Source organism: Anomaloglossus baeobatrachus, chromosome 1 (assembly GCF_048569485.1).
Source record: "Anomaloglossus baeobatrachus isolate aAnoBae1 chromosome 1, aAnoBae1.hap1, whole genome shotgun sequence".
Classification (NCBI taxonomy): domain Eukaryota; kingdom Metazoa; phylum Chordata; class Amphibia; order Anura; family Aromobatidae; genus Anomaloglossus; species Anomaloglossus baeobatrachus.
Window position 1 is genome coordinate 300,205,562 of NC_134353.1, and position 19,038 is coordinate 300,224,599.

General features: G+C 47.5%; 1 protein-coding gene across 3 annotated transcripts in view; it reads right to left on the minus strand.

The window, feature by feature from the left end:
- Nucleotides 1–12,731, minus strand: part of BMPR1B (bone morphogenetic protein receptor type 1B) — a 642,076-nt gene extending 629,345 nt beyond the window's left edge. For all 3 annotated transcript variants that reach the window (XM_075350987.1, XM_075351009.1, XM_075350978.1), the window contains exon 1: nucleotides 11,234–12,731. The gene's annotated coding sequence lies outside the window, so the exon portion shown is untranslated. The remainder of the gene's footprint in view (nucleotides 1–11,233) is intronic.
- Nucleotides 12,732–19,038: the final 6,307 nt, after the last annotated feature.

The following is a 19,038-nucleotide window of genomic DNA, read 5'->3' on the forward strand; positions in this document are numbered from 1 at the left end:
GCAGTGTGGACAGGTGCCAAGTCCTGCTGAAAAATGAAATTTCCATCTCCAAAAAGCTTTTTGGCAGAGGGAAGCATGAAGTGCTCTAAAATTTCCTGGTAGAAAGCTGTGCTGACTTTGGTCTTAATAAAACACAGTGGACCTACACCAGCAGATGACATGGCTTCCCAAACTATCACTGATTGTGGAAACAAGCAGCTTGGATTGTGGCCTCTCAACTCTTCCTTCAGACTCTGGGACCTTGATTTCCAAATGAAATGCAAAATTTACTTTCATCTGTAAACACTTTGGAAAACTGAGCATCAGTCCAGTTCTTTTTTTCCTTGGCCCAAGTAAGACGCTTCTGGCATTGTATATTGGTCATGAGTGGCTTGACACAAGGATTGTGGCAGTTGTAGTCCATGTCTTGTATACATCTGTGTGTGGTGGCTCTTGAAGCACTGAATCCAGCAGCAGTCCACTCCTTGTGAATCTTCCCCAAATTTTTGAATTACCTTTTCTTAACAATCCTATCAAGGCTGCAGTTATCCCGGTTGCTTGTGCACCTTTTTCTACCATACTTTTTCCTTCCACTCAACTTTACTTTAATATGCTTGGATACAGCACTCTGTGAATAGTTAGCTTATTTAGCAATGACCTTTTGTGGCTTACCCTCCTTGTGGTGTCAATGACTGCCTTCTGGATATCTGTCAAGTCAGCAGTCTTCCCCATGATTGTTTAGCCCACTGAGCCAGACTAAGGGACCATTTTAAATGCTTAGGAAGCCTTTGCAGGTGTTTTGTGGTAATTATTCTAATTTTCTCAGATAATGACTTTTGGTTTTTCTTTGCCTGTAAGCCATAATCAACAACAATAACAGAAATAAACACTTGAAATAGATCACTCTGTTTGTAATGACTCTATATAATATATACGTTTCCCTTTTTGTATTGAATTACTGAAATAAATTAACTTTTTGATGATATTCTAATTTATTGAGATGCACCTGTATGTGTCAGCAGAAACCTTGGAAAACTGTTCAAAGGCATCCTGAACAAAAGGATCCTCAGTTTCCTCACCAAGCATAACGTCCTCAGCAAGAGCCAGGTTGGGTTCATGCCAAAGCACCACACCACCGAACAACATCTGCACCCTGCAAAGCCTCAATCAGAGCCATGTGCACAATAAAAAGCACAGGAAGATATACGCTGTTTTGTGGACTTTAAAATGGCCTTTGACTCACTGTGGCACCCGGGCTTATTTCTGAAATTGCTGGTGAGTGGAATAGGAGGAAAAACCTATGATGTCATGAAAAATCAAAAGCTCCTAGACTGAGAACCGCTGCGGTATGAGTGTGAACAGTAGAAAAATGGGTTATATCCAGCAAAGCGATGGAGTCAGAAAAGGAAGCAGCCTAAGGCCCCCTTCACACGTCCGTGAAAAACACGCACGTGTGTTACGGGCCGTTTTTCGGGTCCGTGTCCCGTTTTTGTGTCCGTTTTTATGGTCCGTGTGGCACCTGTGTGAATTGCGTATGCTAGCCGTGTTTGTGTGCAGAACGTCCGTGTGTGCGTGTGGAATTAACGTGTATGTGTACGTGTAATGTCCGTGTGTAATGTCCGTGTGTGTGATGCACAATGTCGTTTATAAATGTCGGCTGACAGCAGACAGAGTTGCGCGATGAGAATGAACTCGGGTGAACTTCACCCGACTTCATCCTCATACCGCGGCTCTGTCTGTGTCGAGTACTGATTAGCGGTCACCTGTGAAGGATTCACCGATGACCGCTAATCCCCCGAGTGACTGAAGTGTCTCCCCCTCTCTCATACTCACCGATCCCCGGCGCAGCGCTGCACGGCATTCACACGGCTGCGGCGGCTTTTACTATTTTGAAAAAGCCGGCCGCCCATTAAACAATCTCCTATTCCCTGCTTTCCCCGCCCACCGGCGCCTATGATTGGTTACAGTGAGACACGCCCCCACGCTGAGTGACAGGTGTCACACTGCACCCAATCACAGCAGCCGGTGGGCGTGTCTATACTGTGCAGTAAAATAAATAAATAAATAATTAAAAAAAAACGGCGTGCGGTTCCCCCCAATTTTAATGCCAGCCAGATAAAGCCATACGGCTGAAGGCTGGTATTCTCAGGATGGGGAGCTCCACGTTATGGGGAGCCCCCCACCCTAACAATATCAGTCAGCAGCCGCCCAGAATTGCCGCATACATTATATGCGACAGTTCTGGGGCTGTACCCGGCTCTTCCCGATTTGCCCTGGTGCGTTGGCAAATCGGGGTAATAAGGAGTTATTGGCAGCCCATAGCTGCCAATAAGTCCTAGATTAATCATGTCAGGCGTCTATGAGACACCCTCCATGATTAATCTGTAAGTTACAGTAAATAAACACACACACACCAGAAAAAATCCTTTATTAGAAATAAAAACACACACACATTCCCTGGTTCACCACTTTAATCATCCCCGAAAAAGCCCTCCATGTCCGGCGTCATCCAGGATGGTCCAGCGTCGCATCCAGCGCTGCTGCATGGAGGTGGCAGGAGCTGCAGAAGACACAGCCGCTCCGGTCACCTCCACGCAGCTAATGAAGACAGCCGCGCGATCAGCTACTGTCACTGAGGTTACCCGCTGTCACTGGATCCAGCGGTGGCCGCGGGTAACCTCAGTGACAGCAGCTGATTGCACGGCTGTCTTCATTAGCTGCGTGGAGGTGACCGGAGCGGCTGTGTCTTCTGCAGCTCCTGTCACCTCCATGCAGCAGCGCTGGATGCGACGCTGGAGCATCCTGGATGACGCCGGACATGGAGGGCTTTTTCGGGGATGATTAAAGTGGTGAACCAGGGAATGTGTGTGTTTTTATTTCTAATAAAGGATTTTTTCTGGTGTGTGTGTGTTTATTTACTGTAACTTACAGATTAATCATGGAGGGTGTCTCATAGACGCCTGACATGATTAATCTAGGACTTATTGGCAGCTATGGGCTGCCAATAACTCCTTATTACCCCGATTTGCCAACGCACCAGGGCAAATCGGGAAGAGCCGGGTACAGCCCCAGAACTGTCGCATATAATGTATGCGGCAATTCTGGGCGGCTGCTGACTGATATTGTTAGGCTGGGGGGCTCCCCATAACGTGGAGCTCCCCATCCTGAGAATACCAGCCTTCAGCCATATGGCTTTATCTGGCTGGCATTAAAATTGGGGGGAACCGCACGCCGTTTTTTTTTAATTATTTATTTATTTATTTTACTGCACAGTATAGACACGCCCACCGGCTGCTGTGATTGGGTGCAGTGTGACACCTGTCACTCAGCGTGGGGGCGTGTCTCACTGTAACCAATCATAGGCGCCGGTGGGCGGGGAAAGCAGGGAATAGGAGATTGTTTAATGGGCGGCTGGCTTTTTCAAAATAGTAAAAGCCGCCGCAGCCGTGTGAATGCCGTGCAGCGCTGCGCCGGGGATCGGGGAACGGTAAGTATGAGAGAGGGGGGGAAACTGATCGACAGACTGTGAGAGAGGGACAGACAGACAGAGAGACCGACAGAGAGACTGACCGACGGACTCAGGGAGATTGACGGACATACACAGAAATAGAAAGAATAGCCGACATCACTAGAAATAAAAACACCAAACGGACACGGACTATAGGTATATGCATACGTGTTTACTAACGTGTGTGCACATACCCATAGACTTTCATTGTGTCCACGTGTGCGTGCTCCGTGCAGATAACGGACATGCATCCGTGCCAAACGCAAACACATACGGATCACGGACACGCACACACGGACATAATGAAATAACGGACGTGTGACCACAATCATAGATTAACATTGGTGCACGTTTGGCCGTGTCTCCGGTATATACGGAAACGGACCAAACACGCACGTGTATCACGGACGTGTGAAGGGGGCCTAAGTAAAACACTCTTCAACATTTACATCAGTGAACTAGCCAGTACTCTGAAACGCTCAGTAGCACCAGATCTCACACTCCATGACGCCAAGGTGAAACCTTTGCTGTATGCAGATGACCTTCTCCTGTCACCAACTGAGAAAGACCTCCAAGACAGCTTGAAAATCTAGGCAAAATTCAGCTCCACATGGGCATTATTGATCAACCTAAAGAAAGTCAACATCATGGTGTTCCAGAGAAGAAAGACAAGATCGGACCAGCACCCTTCATTTGCGGTAAACAACTTGCACTCTTACAGGAATGAACAAATACACCTACCTAGGCCTGGAAATTCACCACTCAGTGAGCTTTGTACATGCCATGCAAAACCTTCCATGCCATCTGAAGGAAACTCTATCATCTGAAGCCAACAGTGAGGGTCTGTGTCATGGGTGTGTCATGCTTGATAGGCAGTCCTGTGGCGTCTGGCTGTAGAAGGTTGCAGTGTTTAGCTGCATAAACTGCTCCCAGACATTCTCTGCTTGAGCTTAATCCCTTTCCCTTTAGGACCCTGTGGAGTTCCTCACCTTTCAGCTGTTAATCATCAGTACTTCTCTTTGTGTGCTTAAATACTCTCCTACCTCATATATGTTCTCATCATAGAATTAAAACCTATACAAGCTCCGGATGCAAACAGTCGACTTGCACTCACCTGATGAAACTTTGCTGTATTTCTCCCTAAATCATCTGGAGATAAGTTGTTCATGGCTTTCCCCCTGTGTGTGTACGTCTGCGTCTTATTTACTGCTTAGTAGCATGGACTAAGCACTCATCCCACCCGATCCCTACCTAGGGCCCAGTTCTAGTGTTAGGTATCCTGCTCGGCACATAGATGCGGAACCTATCTAGGGTGGTGAGGGAAGCCAGGGGCCAGCAGTAGGATTGGTCAGGGGTCACCATCTCCCCTTTCCCTAGAAACAGGGTTTCCTTTCACTTCCCGTTCGCATGGTACTTCCCCGCACCTAGTGTGACAGTCTGGCTAAAAAGCTTCAATGCCATCATTGCCTCTATCCTACTGTAGAGAAATGAAATGTGGAGCCCTTAAACTTACCCATACTGGTCAAGATAAGATTCCAGCCCAACAGAAATATTCCACCTGGAATTCTGTAAGCTCCTTCCCCAGATCTATCAGTGCACCTCCAACAGGGCCTGTTAGGCTGAGCTGAGCAGACTCCCTCTACACCTTGCAGTTCTGAAGGGGGTACTGTGTTTCTAGGCTCACCTACATAGTAGCAATTAAAGCTTCCATCACCATAAAGCCCTGTTACATGTAGGTGATCCACATGAACCAGGACCCCTAGAACAACTTACCCAAACCCAACCGCGCCGAATACAAATAACAGCAGCCTGTCCAAAGCCAGAATCAGAAGGATGGTAGACAGGGACCAGGAGAGGTATGTCAGTGAATGGAGGAATAATATTATCCTCTCACAGAAATTGACTTCATACCTGAGTCTGCAGAGGCACTACAGACTGACGCCATATCTGGAAAAACTCTTGGACCCCAGAAAAAGCAAAGATGAAATTAGGCTTGTGTTTTTCATGCAGAGTCACAATGAATGTATTAATCATATTATTCAAGTAGCAAGGGCTTGTAACTGTAACATTCTCAAAGTGTAGGGCAGTTCTCTATTGACTAGACCAGGGGTCTCAAACACGCGGCCCGCGGGCCGCATGCGGCCCCTGAGGCTGTTTGATGCGGCCCGCAGACCCCGTGACAATCGCGGCTCTATGCTGAGGGTCGGCGCCGGCTAAAAACTTTACTGCATTTGAATCCATCTGCGGTGCCGCGCAAGGAGCTGTCAGTTCTATCCCAGTTGCTGCTGCTGTCTGCCAATCAGATGCAAGGAGGTGACGTCATACAGCGATGTCACTTCCTTGCATCTGATTGGCAGGCAGCAGCCATTGGCCCAGACACAGCTCCTTTGCGCTGCACCGCAAATGGATTCAAATGCAGTGAAGTTCCTGCCGGCGCCGACCCTCAGCACAGAGCCGCGATCATCACGGGCCGCGACAAGCAGGTAAGTACTCAAGATCAGGACCCGCTGCGTGCTGGACACAGCGCGTCCTGATCGGCGAGGCCGCATGTCTCCTCCTTAGGAGACCGCAGCTGCCCGTGCCTGCTATGAGGGGTTCGGGCCGCTGCGGTCTCCTCGCTGTGCTCTGCCTAGGGAGGACGCTTCAGACGCCGCAGCATAAATTCACATGCTGCGGCCTCTGGAAGCCACACCGCAGTTGCGTTTTCACTGCGGGCTGCACACGCACAGTGGGCATGGGATTTTTAGAAATCCCATGCCCACTGTGCTTTTACCATACATAGCAGGGTTTTGGACGCAGCTGAAGCATGCTACATCCAAAACTCTGCAAGTACTGATCGTGGGCACACAGGGAACGGAGGAAAGGTGAGGAGATTTTTTTTTTGTTTGCGTATTACTAAAGGATGGGCAGAATACTACAGGGATGGGCTGAATACTACAGGGATGGGCTGAATACTACAGGGATGGGCTGAATACTACAGGGATGGGCAGAATGCTACAGGGATGCGCAGAATGCTACAGGGATGGGCTGAATACTACAGGGATGGGCTGAATACTACAGGGATGGGCTGAATACTACAGGGATGGGCTGAATACTACAGGGATGGCCACAATACTACAAGGGTGGGCAGAATACTACAGGGATGGCCACAATACTACAAGGGTGGGCAGAATACTACAGGGATGGCCACAATACTACAAGGGTGGGCAGAATACTACAGGGATGGCCACAATACTACAGGGATGGGCAGAATACTACAGGGATGGCCACAATACTACAGGGATGGGCAGAATACTACAGGGATGGCCACAATACTACAAGGGTGGGCAAAATACTACAGGGATGGCCACAATACTACAAGGGTGGGCAGAATACTACAGGGATGGCCACAATACTACAAGGGTGGAGAATACTACAGGGATGGCCACAATACTACAGGGATGGGCAGAATACTACAGGGATGGCCACAATACTACAGGGATGGGCAGAATACTACAGGGATGGCCACAATACTACAAGGGTGGGCAGAATACTACAGGGATGGCCACAATACTACAAGGGTGGGCAGAATACTACAGGGATGGCCACAATACTACAGGGATGGGTAGAATACTACAGGGATGGGCTGAATACTACAGGGATGGGCTGAATACTACAGGGATGGGCTGAATACTACAGGGATGGCCACAATACTACAAGGGTGGGCAGAATACTACAGGGATGGCCACAATACTACAAGGGTGGGCAGAATACTACAGGGATGGCCACAATACTACAAGGGTGGGCAGAATACTACAGGGATGGCCACAATACTACAGGGATGGGCAGAATACTACAGGGATGGCCACAATACTACAGGGATGGGCAGAATACTACAGGGATGGCCACAATACTACAAGGGTGGGCAGAATACTACAGGGATGGCCACAATACTACAAGGGTGGGCAGAATACTACAGGGATGGCCACAATACTACAGGGATGGGTAGAATACTACAGGGATGGCCACAATACTACAGGGATGGGTAGAATACTACAGGGATGGCCACAATACTACAGGGATGGCCACAATACTACAAAGGTGGGCAGAATACTACAGGGATGGCCACAATACTACAAGGATGGGCAGAATACTACAGGGATGGCCACAATACTACAAGGATGGGCAGAATACTACAGAGATGGCCACAATACTACAGGGATGGCCACAATACTACAAAGGTGGGCAGAATACTACAGGGATGGCCACAATACTACAGGGATGGGCAGAATACTACAGGGATGGCCACAATACTACAGGGATGGCCACAATACTACAGGGATGGCCACAATACTACAGGGATGGCCACAATACTACAGGGATGGCCACAATACTACAAGGATGGGCAGAATATTACAGGGATGGCCACAATACTACAAGGGTGGGCAGAATACTACAGGGATGGCCACAATACTACAGGGATGGCCACAATACTACAGGGATGGCCACAATACTACAGGGATGGGCAGAATACTACAGGGATGGCCACAATACTACAGGGATGGGCAGAATACTACAGGGATGGGCAAAATACTACAGGGATGGGCAAAATACTACAGGGATGGGCAAAATACTACAGGGATGGGCAAAATACTACAGGGATGGGCAAAATACTACAGGGATGGGCAGAATACTACAGGGATGGGCAGAATACTACAGGGATGGGCAGAATACTACAGGGATGGGCAGAATACTACAGGGATGGGCTGAATACTACAGGGATGGCCACAATACTACGGGAATTGGCAGAATACTACAGAGCACAATACTACAAGGATGAGCACAATACTACAAGGATTGGAACAATATTACTGGGCACAATACTACAAGGATGGGCACAATACTACAAGGATGAGCACAATATTACTGGGCACAATACTACAGGGCACAAGGATGGGCACTATACTACTGGGCACAATACCACAAGGATGAGCACCTTACTACAGGGCACACGGATGGGCACATTACTACAAGATTTTGGCTAAGATTACTATATGATGCTGCTAATTGTAAGACAATTACAAGAAGGTGATAACATGTAAAAAAAAAAAAAAAATCCTAAAGCATGACTTTTTTTATTTACATTAAAAATGCTTTTCTGTATATAAACTTAACAAAAAAAGTGCACGTTTGTTATAATAAACAAGCGAAAAATGTTTACAAAAGTGATCCAAGATGTATAGAAAAAAAAACATGGATTCATTAAAAATGTTCACTTGTCCTGCAAATAATGCGCCCCCCCTCATTTTTTTTTTTTCTATATGCGGCCCATACACCCAGCTGAGTTTGAGACCCCTGGACTAGACACATCTTCTCACACTGTAACACCACCACCAATGGCTCATCTGGTGACAACAATGTCTGATGCCCAGCTTTCTCCTTGATGTCTGCAACATCATTGGCGGTCATCATTTCGGCTCAGTGTTACTCGACTTTCATCAGTGAAAAGCACTGAGGCCAACTGGTCCCTAATCCATCGATACTGACGCCTTTGCCTGATGGTGTGGGCAGGTACCCTTGCAAGTTGTCTAGCATGCACAACACACTGATGTAAACAGTTTTGAATGGTTTGACGTGACAATTGGGTTCTTCTCATCTCCCTTAAATGTGCTTGGAGTTTTATGGCATCATCATCTGGTTCACAATAATGAAGTCATCAGTGTGGGATGTGGCCATAGGACGTCTGCTCCTATGCCTTTCCTATACTCTTCTAATCTCTATGTATCTCTGTTGCAACCTGCTGATGACACTCTGTGACACAAAGCTCAGTGGCCACTTCCTTCTGAGAACATCATGCTTGAAGCCTTGCAATGGTGATGTACTGTTGATAAATTGTTAGGTGCCGTCTTGGTCTCATGATGTCAAAATGTAAACAGAATGATGAGGAGGACGGTTTAGTTATTAATTCTAATCGAACCCTAACTTTTATTGGGCAATTTATGGATCAAACACCTGTTGTGAATTTTGCTATTAAGCTCCTTGTTAGAGAACAGCAAGTTATACAAGAAGTACTGAAACATTGAACAGTTAGACATGTGCATTCAAAAGATTAGAAATTAAGTTCACCTGCAAAGGTTAAAGTGCATTTTAGGTTCATCCTGAAATTTCATCCCAAATCCAAATATCCTTAACTTTTTGTGAGTAGTGGATATCCTGCTGGGGGGGGGGGGGTGGAACGCAGTGTAGATAACAGCGGAGTATGTGATTGAATGCCATACACTTCAAGAAAGGGAACTATGATATGCCATGGACATCCATAGCCCCCACTCTGGATGTGCCCCCACCCATCATCCCCACAGTCCCTATCCCTATTGTACACTTGCTTTTATAAAACTAATGTGTATTTTGTCCTGCCAATAAAGCTTCTTTGAATTTGATAGATACTGTAGATAGATGGATAGATAGGAGATAGATAGATAGATAGATAGATAGATAGATAGATAGAGGGATAGATAGATAGACAGATAGATAGAGGGATAGATAGATAGACAGATAGATAGAGGGATAGAGATAGATAGATAGATAGATAGATAGATAGATAGATAGATAGATAGAGGGATAGATAGATAGATAGATAGATAGATAGATAGATACATGGATAGATAGATAGATAGATAGATAGATAGATAGATAGATAGATAGATAGATAGATAGATAGATAGAGGGATAGATAGATAGATAGATAGATAGATAGATAGATAGATAGATAGATAGATAGATAGATACATGGATAGATAGATAGATAGATAGATAGATAGGAGATAGATAGATAGATAGATAGATAGAGGGATAGAGGGATAGATAGGAGATAGATAGATAATAGATAGATAGAGGGATAGATAGATAGATATGGGATAGATGGATAGATAGATAGATAGATAATAGATAGATAATAGATAGATGGACAGATAGATAATAGATAGCTGAATGAATGATGAAAGAATGGATAGATAACAGATAGATAGATAGTATAAACTACAGTGTGTATATATATATATATATATATATATATATATATATATATATATATATATAAATCAGTGTATATCTGATTAGATGATAGCATTAAATACTTATTAGATATAATGTATAGCCACTTCCCGTATACAGTATATCGAAATTGATACCATATATTAGATCTATTAGACATATGTATACACACAGTAGATAGCTATACAGTGATATAATGTATCTACAGTGGCATGCTATATGTAGATATCATCTAACTCTATCCTATAGCAGAGTCTGTATACACACAGTATATACTGCACATACACATTAAGCTTTTGTCCAGTACACACTGCTATGTACTGCACGTTATGTCTGCCCTCAGATGGCAGTGCCAGTGGCTGGCATTAGGGGCACAGTCCTAGAACAGGATGGCACATCCTGTTGGTGCAGTGGAGTGAGGCAGCACGTCCAGCTGCTGTGTGCCATGGTCACCACACTCCTTCGCAGGTCATATACAGGGAGTAGCAGCCGCAGACCCGAGTAACCACCAAGTGTACATTATGGAAGTGCTGCCCGTGCTCATCCCGGCATCAGACCAGTGTAGCCGCCGGGCTGGGCTCCAGTGCTGGGCAGCACGTACCGATCTCCGAGCGCTGCACTCCGGGGAGCTCAGTGTGTATGTGTATGGGACAAGAAATTCTCAGCTATGGCTCTATGGACATGTAGGAGAGCTGTGCACAGCTCCCCAGCACTCACCTCACTATGCCCCCCGTCACTGGCGCTGATAGCAGCAGGGCTGCAGGTAGTAATGCCGGCTCCTCTCTGTCCTCCGTCACTGGAGCTGATAGAAGCAGCACTGTCCTGCTCCAGGGGGTAATGCCGGCTCCTCTGTGTCCTCCGTCACTGGAGCTGATAGAAGCAGCACTGTCCTGCTCCAGGGGGTAATGCCGGCTCTCCTGTGTCCTCCGACACTGGCGATGATAGCAGCAGGGAGTAATGCCGGCTCTCCTGCGCGACTTATAGGAGCAAGGCTATCCTGCAGGTAATGCCGGCTGTCCCGTGTCCTCCGTCACTGGCGCTGATAGCAGCAGGGCTGTCCTGCTCCAGGTAGTGTTGCCGGCTCCCCCGTGTCCTCTGTCACTGGAGTTGATAGGAGGAGCAGGGCTGTCCTGCTCCAGGGGGTAAAGCCGGCTCTCCTATGTCCTCCGTCACTGGAGCTGATAGCAGCAGGGTTGTCCTGCTCTAGAGGGCAATGCCGGCTCTCCTGTAGAGCTGATAGCAGCAGGGCTGTCCTGGTCCAGGTAGTAATGCCGGCTCTCCTGTAGAGCTGATAGCAGCAGGGCTGTCCTGGTCCAGGTAGTAATGCCGGCTCTCCTGTAGAGCTGATAGCAGCAGGGCTGTCCTGCTCCAGGTAGTAATGCCGGCTCTCCTGTAGAGCTGATAGCAGCAGGGCTGTCCTGGTCCAGGTAGTAATGCCGGCTCTCCTGTAGAGCTGATAGCAGCAGGGCTGTCCTGCTCTAGAGGGCAATGCCGGCTCTCCTGTAGAGCTGATCGCAGCAGGGCTGTCCTGCTCCAGGTAGTAATGCCGGCTCTCCTGTGCCCTCGGTCACTGGAGCGGATAGGAGCAGGGCTGTCCTGCTCCAGGTAGTAATGCCGGCTCTCCTGTGTGCCCTCGGTCACTGGAGCTGATAGCAGCAGGGCTGTCCTGGTCCAGGTAGTAATGCCGGCTCTCCTGTAGAGCTGATAGCAGCAGGGCTGTCCTGGTCCAGGTAGTAATGCCGGCTCTCCTGTAGAGCTGATAGCAGCAGGGCTGTCCTGGTCCAGGTAGTAATGCCGGCTCTCCTGTAGAGCTGATAGCAGCAGGGCTGTCCTGCTCCAGGTAGTAATGCCGGCTCTCCTGTAGAGCTGATAGCAGCAGGGCTGTCCTGGTCCAGGTAGTAATGCCGGCTCTCCTGTAGAGCTGATAGCAGCAGGGCTGTCCTGGTCCAGGTAGTAATGCCGGCTCTCCTGTAGAGCTGATAGCAGCAGGGCTGTCCTGCTCTAGAGGGCAATGCCGGCTCTCCTGTAGAGCTGATCGCAGCAGGGCTGTCCTGCTCCAGGTAGTAATGCCGGCTCTCCTGTGCCCTCGGTCACTGGAGCGGATAGGAGCAGGGCTGTCCTGCTCCAGGTAGTAATGCCGGCTCTCCTGTGTGCCCTCGGTCACTGGAGCGGATAGGAGCAGGGCTGTCCTGCTCCAGGTAGTAATGCCGGCTCTCGTGTGTGCCCTCGGTCAGTGGAGCGGATAGGAGCAGGGTTGTCCTGCTCCAGGGTAATGCCGGCACACTGCTTTCCTCACTGCTCGCCTGGCTGCAGCTCCCACTAGTGCTAGAGATGGCACACACGGCTTCTCACCTCGCAGATGAAGTTGACTTCTATTCAGCAACTTCTTCCTTGCAAAATTGTATTTTTGCTTTTTCCTAATCTAATAGTGAGGAATAGTTTGGTTTCTCGAGCACTCTCATTACTAGTATCCGTGGTGTTCGAGCTCCATGCGTGTTTCATGGCTGTTTTTCAGCCACTAAGCATGCAGGGATTCCCAGCCAGTTACAGTAATGCTACAGTCATGCTAGTCTCTGTAAGACCCAGTGACTCCACGCTATGCTCACGCTATATAAAAAGTTTAGGGACAGCTGCTGGAGAAGGGATAGTGTATTAGGGCTCACTCAGATGGCTGTTCCGTTTGTCCTGTCCAGGTCCTGTTTTTTTGACAGGACCATCTTTTCAATGTCTTTTTTGTAGGATCAGATGGTGCATGGAAGCACTTCCGTGTGCTGATACTTTGCTTGTGTGTGCTGCCCCTGTGACAGCAGCCGCCGCTGCTCGGATTCGTCCCTTCTGTGGGTGGCTTGAGGGTCTCGGGACCCGGGGGTCTCGCCGGCACGCCGAATAAAAAGGGGGACGTGGATGTACGGGCTAGGCCGTATTAAGTTTGTGATGCCACCCACGGTGTGTGGTGAAGTGGGACACCATCGCTGCTGTTGTGGGGCACCCGGGGGATATGTAGTGGCAGCTGCATGTTAACCACTTCGTGGGTAGGGATAGTTGCCCCGAAACCCAGTGTCTTTGTGCAGGGTGTAGCGATGGCAAGGGCCGGTGCGCCCGGACATGCGGGGGGTTGTTGGTTACTCACAGTAAATGAATCACACGAGTCTTTTGGTAGACCAAGGTGCTGGTGGCCGGCCGCCGCGGCCGGTTGCATTCAGGTCCCCCACCCGGGCTGGTGGTCATTGTCCTATTCCTCTGCACTTGTTTTGTGTATAATAGTGCTAAAAAACAGAAGCGCTGATAGGGTTTTACCAGATAAGTACAGGTTAGTATATAGATAAATACACTCACCAAAAATGGTTGTGAAGGGTCACAACCACCGTAGATAGCATAGGATAATGGCGGCTGCCGCGGCCCCACGTGCAGAAGTCTTCAGTGTAGGAGGAGAAAAAGGGGTTAAACCCGCGCAATCCGCCAAATAAGATGTAGAGATGTTGATAGTTTAATCACTCTTTTATTCCATAGGTCTACGCGTTTCAAGGTGCAGGGACCTCTTCCTCAGGACCAGAAAATCAACCTTTGATTAAACTATCAACATTTCTACATCTTATTTGGCGGATTGCGCGGGTTTAACCCCTTTTTCTCCTCCTACACTGAAGACTTGTTTTGTGTATGGTGGACTGCCTGGTCTGGAACTCAGGAGTCCGCACCCGGCTGGATGTGGCCTAAAGAGCCGTGCCCACAGATGCTGGCCCTTGGTATTTATGGGCCCTGGCGGTGGCCTTATCCCTATCGGTGGGCTGTTGTCTTCTCTTAGGGACTTTGGGTGGGACAGGACCTATAATCCTGCCCTCAATCAGTTAATTAGCTAGGCCGCTGGTTTCGGTCCTGGCTTCAGGGTCCAAGTAACCCCGCTGTGCTACGGTTTCTGGGTCAGTTCTCTGTGTCAGTACCGGCGGGCTACAACCCTGTCCCGGTCCACCTCGGATCTGCCGAGCCGTCTTCCCGTCTCCTGCTGACGGAGACCACCGTCTGCCACCTAGCCAAGGTACCAGGGCTCCAACCCTGGCACCGTTCAATTTGAGCTTCTCCTCCTGCTGGGACTACACCTAGCCCCAGCTGCACTCCTCTCAACTTGAACTTCACACAAGACTGTTTGTTTTCCCGCCCTGGGCTGTCTAGACCCCTGGGTGGTTCTGCCCACTGGTGTGTCCATCTTTCCCTAAGGGGGGTGACTAGGGTTTCAGGTCAGCTGTGTGTTGCCTAGGTGAAGGATGGTTTTGCCATGGCGTCACATGTGAACACAGCGGACAATTGAAGTATGTGACGAGCGCTGACGTCAGGAGTGCAGGACTTCATCACCACATGATGTTAGCTCAGGTCACTGCACTGCTCTCCCAGCCATTAGGGAACGTTCTGTTCTTCATTGACTGGGACAGTGAGCATGGATCGTCGTGGGACCCCTTATTAGATTACACTGGACCATGATTTGTTTTTTCTTTCCAATAAATTGGTGAAAGAGGGAATGTGTTGGGGAGTGTTTTTTAAAATAAAAATTTGTTTGTCGTCTATTTTTTTTTTTTAATTTATTACTGACTGGGTTAGTAATGTCGGATATCTTATAGATGCCGTGACATCACTAACCCCAGGGCTTGATGCCAAGTGACATTACACAGCTTTTATAAACCCCATATATTACCCCATTTGCCACCGCACCAGAGCATTCAGGATGAGCCGGGTAAAGTCCTGGGACTGTCGAATCTAGTGGATGTGGCAATTACGGCTGGCTGCTGGGTGAAAGTTTTTAGGCTGGGGGGCTCCCAATAACATGGGTCTCCCCAGCCTGAGAATGCCAGCCAGCAGCTGTGAGGCTTTATCTTAGCTGGTATCAAAATTGCGGGGGACCGCAAGCCATTTTTTTAAATTATTTATAGTTCAGTACGAAATAGACCCGCCCACCAGTGGCTGTGATTGGTTGCAGTCAGACAGCTGTACCTCAGTGTGGGGGCGTGTCTGACTGCAACCAATCACAGATGCCAGTGAGCTGGAAAGCAGGGAATATGAAATGAGCCTTATGAGCGGCCAGCTCGGGAAGAACAAAGAGCTGTTCCGGTGATCGGTGAGTATGTAGCACTCCGAGGAGCACTTTACATGTACTTGTATTGATTCTGGCTTTTTGCCCTCAAGAGGAAATTGAGGTCATGTTCAAAAGAAGACAATTGTAGAGAATGACAGATACTGTCTCAAGAGGTGGATGATGATGAGACACAGCTGCCAACAAGTCATGTTGCTACGTCAACAAGTCAAAAGGAGGACCAGAGTGCGGAAGTGGAAGACGAGGTGGTGGATGATGAAGTCACTAACCCAACCTGGAAAGGTGGCATGCAGAGTGAGGACAGCAGTGCAGAGGGGGAGAATCTGCAGCACAACAACGGGAAGGAAGAGGGAGTGGGGTGGCCAGCATAGGGAGAAAATAGTCCACATGTGGCAAGTTCCCCTGCCAAGGGTAAGGTGATCCACAGTTTGGTGCTTTTTTCAAGAAAGTGCAGATGACAAAAGAACGGTCATTTGCAACTTTTGCTTTACCAAGATCAGTAAGGGCCTGACCACTATTAGCCTGACCACCATCAGCATGCTCAGGCACATGTCATCAAAGCATCTGACTAGCTGGGCCGAATGCCTGAGTTCACAATCAGTGTCTGCAGATGAAAAACGCTCACAAAAACTCAAAAAACATAAAAGAAAAAGAAACAGCCATTAACAGCACATCACCAGATTAACAATGCATTGTCAGGATGCTGCAAACTCCTATGATAAGGTAAGGTAGCACAGGTGCAAAATGCTGATAAAACAACCACTAGCAACTTATCAATTCATGGAAGAGGTGGTTGCTAGTATTAGATATGCACACAGATACAGTGTCTTGCAAAAGTATTCAATCCACTTTGCATTTTTCCTGGTTTTCTTCATCATAACCTCTGATGTCAAAAGTTTTTTTTTGAGGGTTTGATCAGTTCATGTATTGAACATGCCTATAAGGCTGGTCTCAAACAAACGTATGTAAAAATGGTCCCATTCTCGTCCAGGAGAGTAGGACGATTTTTTTCTCACTTGTCATCCGTGTGCTCTCAGTGTGCTGTCAGTGTGCTGTCCTTGTGCAATCCGTTTTTTTCTCAGCAGCTATTAGTCATTTACAGTTATTTACAGGACCATTTACAGTCCTGTACAGGAGCATTTACAGTTATCTGTGCTACATGATAGAATTGCACCCATAAAAACAGAGGTCACTAGGATGGTCCGTTTGCCATCCGTGTGAGGTCCGTTTTTTTTCTCGCACCCATTGACTTATATTAGTGAGTCTCAGACGTTTTCAGGATACAATCGCAGCATGAATCTGGATGCGAGAAAAGCTGACCAACTGCTGTGCCTCATTAACTAACATTGGTCAGAGTGCAATGCGAGATTTTCTCGCATTGCACTCATCCGATTTATACGCTCATGTGAGCGTACCCTAACTGTGAACATTTGGTTTTCTTTTTTATTGTGAAGCACACAACAAATAATACAAAATAGCTGAAATCTTCAGTGTGTACTAGTCACCCCTAAAGTCAGTACTCTGTAGAGCCTCCTTTTGCTGCAAGTCGCTTTTGAGCTCTCTACATCTTGCCACTGAGATTTTTGCCTATTTCTCAAGGCAAAACTGCTCCATCTCCTTCATAATAGATGTTATCCACTGGTAAACATTCCAGTCTCATGTCACTGACAGGTGAAATAGCCTTTGCTCAAGAAGATCCCTGTATTTCACACTATCCATCTTCCCATCAACCATTTTTCCTGTCCCTGCTGCCAAAATACATCTCTACCACCATGTTTCACTTTAGGGATGGTGTTCTTGAGGTGATGAGCTATGTCGGTTTGGCAAAACACATATCGTTTACCTTTCTGGCCAAAAATGTTAATCTTGGTTTCATCTGACCACATCATCTTCTTTGATACATTTGGGGAGTCTGGTTTGTTGTGGTACCATATTCTATGCATTTGAGGATAATGGATTTTATACTGCTCCGGAGTATCATCAGAGATTGGGATATTTTTTTTAGAACCCAACCCAACCCTGACTTGTACTTCTCAACAACTTTGTCTCCGACTTGTTTGGATATCTCCGTGGTCTTCATGGTGTTGTTTGGTAGTGCTGCCTCTTGCTCAATATTGTTCCAGCCTCTGAGACCTTTCAGAAAAGATGTGTATATACTAAAAGATTATGGGACACTTAAATTGCACACAGGTGGACTTCCTTTCACTATGCATGTCATTTACAGTGCCTTGCGAAAGTATTCAGGCCCCGTTGAATTTTTCAACCTTTTCCCACATTTCAGGCTTCAAACATAAAGATAAAAATTTTAATGTTATGGTGAAAAATCAACAACAAGTGGGACACAATTGTGATGTTGAACGAAATGTATTGCTTATTTTAAACTTTTTTAAAAAATAAATAACTGAAAAGTGGGGTGTGCAATATTATTCATCCCCTTTAGGCCCCTTTCACACGTCAGTGATTCTGGGACGTTTGTGCTTTTTTTAAAACGTACCAGAATCACTGACATACGCAGACCCATTCTAATCAATGGGTCTGCTCACACGTCAGTGATTTTTCACTGCACGTGTCTCCGTGCGGCGTACCCGCTTGTGCGTGATTGCCGCACGGAGACATGTCCATTTTTTTCTGGCATCACTGATGTTCCACGGACCATGCAGTGGTGTGGTCCGTGAAACACATGCCAGAAAAAAACGTGCTTTTAAAATAAAAATCATTTTTACTCACCCGGCGTCCAGCGATGTCCTCTGCAGCCCGTGCAGCTTGCTGCTTCTGAGCCGGCTCATTATTGTCGCGCATATTCATTATGCGCGACACAGCCGACCCGGAAGCAGCTGCTGCAGGGGTCAGCGCCGGCCGGATGCTGCACCGCGGGAGCGATAAGCACCATGGACAGCGGGAGCGCGCACAGGTGAATTGTTTTCTAAGTGCAATCACGGGCCACGGAGAACGGAGCCCGGATTGCACTTAGACAACCCACGTGTGACGTGAATCACGGCAAACGCAGGGACATGTGCGTGTTTTACACGCCAGTGAAAAACGTCACTGTTTTTCACTGACGTGTGAAACGGGCCTTAAGGTAATACTTTGTAGCGCCACTTTTTGCTGCGATTACAGCTGCAAGTCACTTGGGGTATGTCTCTATCAGTTTTGCACATCGAGAGACTGAAATTCTTGCCCATTCTTCCTTTGCAAACAGCTCGAGCTGAGTGAGGTTGGATGGAGAGCGTTTGTGAACAGCAGTTTTCAGCTATTTCCACAGATTCTCGATTGGATTCAGGTCTGGATTTTGACTTGGCCATTCTAACACCTGGATACGTTTATTTGTGAATCATTCCATTGTAGATTTTGCTTTATGTTTTGGATCATTGTCTTGTTGGAAGACAAATCTCTGTCCCAATCTCAGGTCTTTTGCAGACTCCAACAGGTTTTCTTTAAGAAT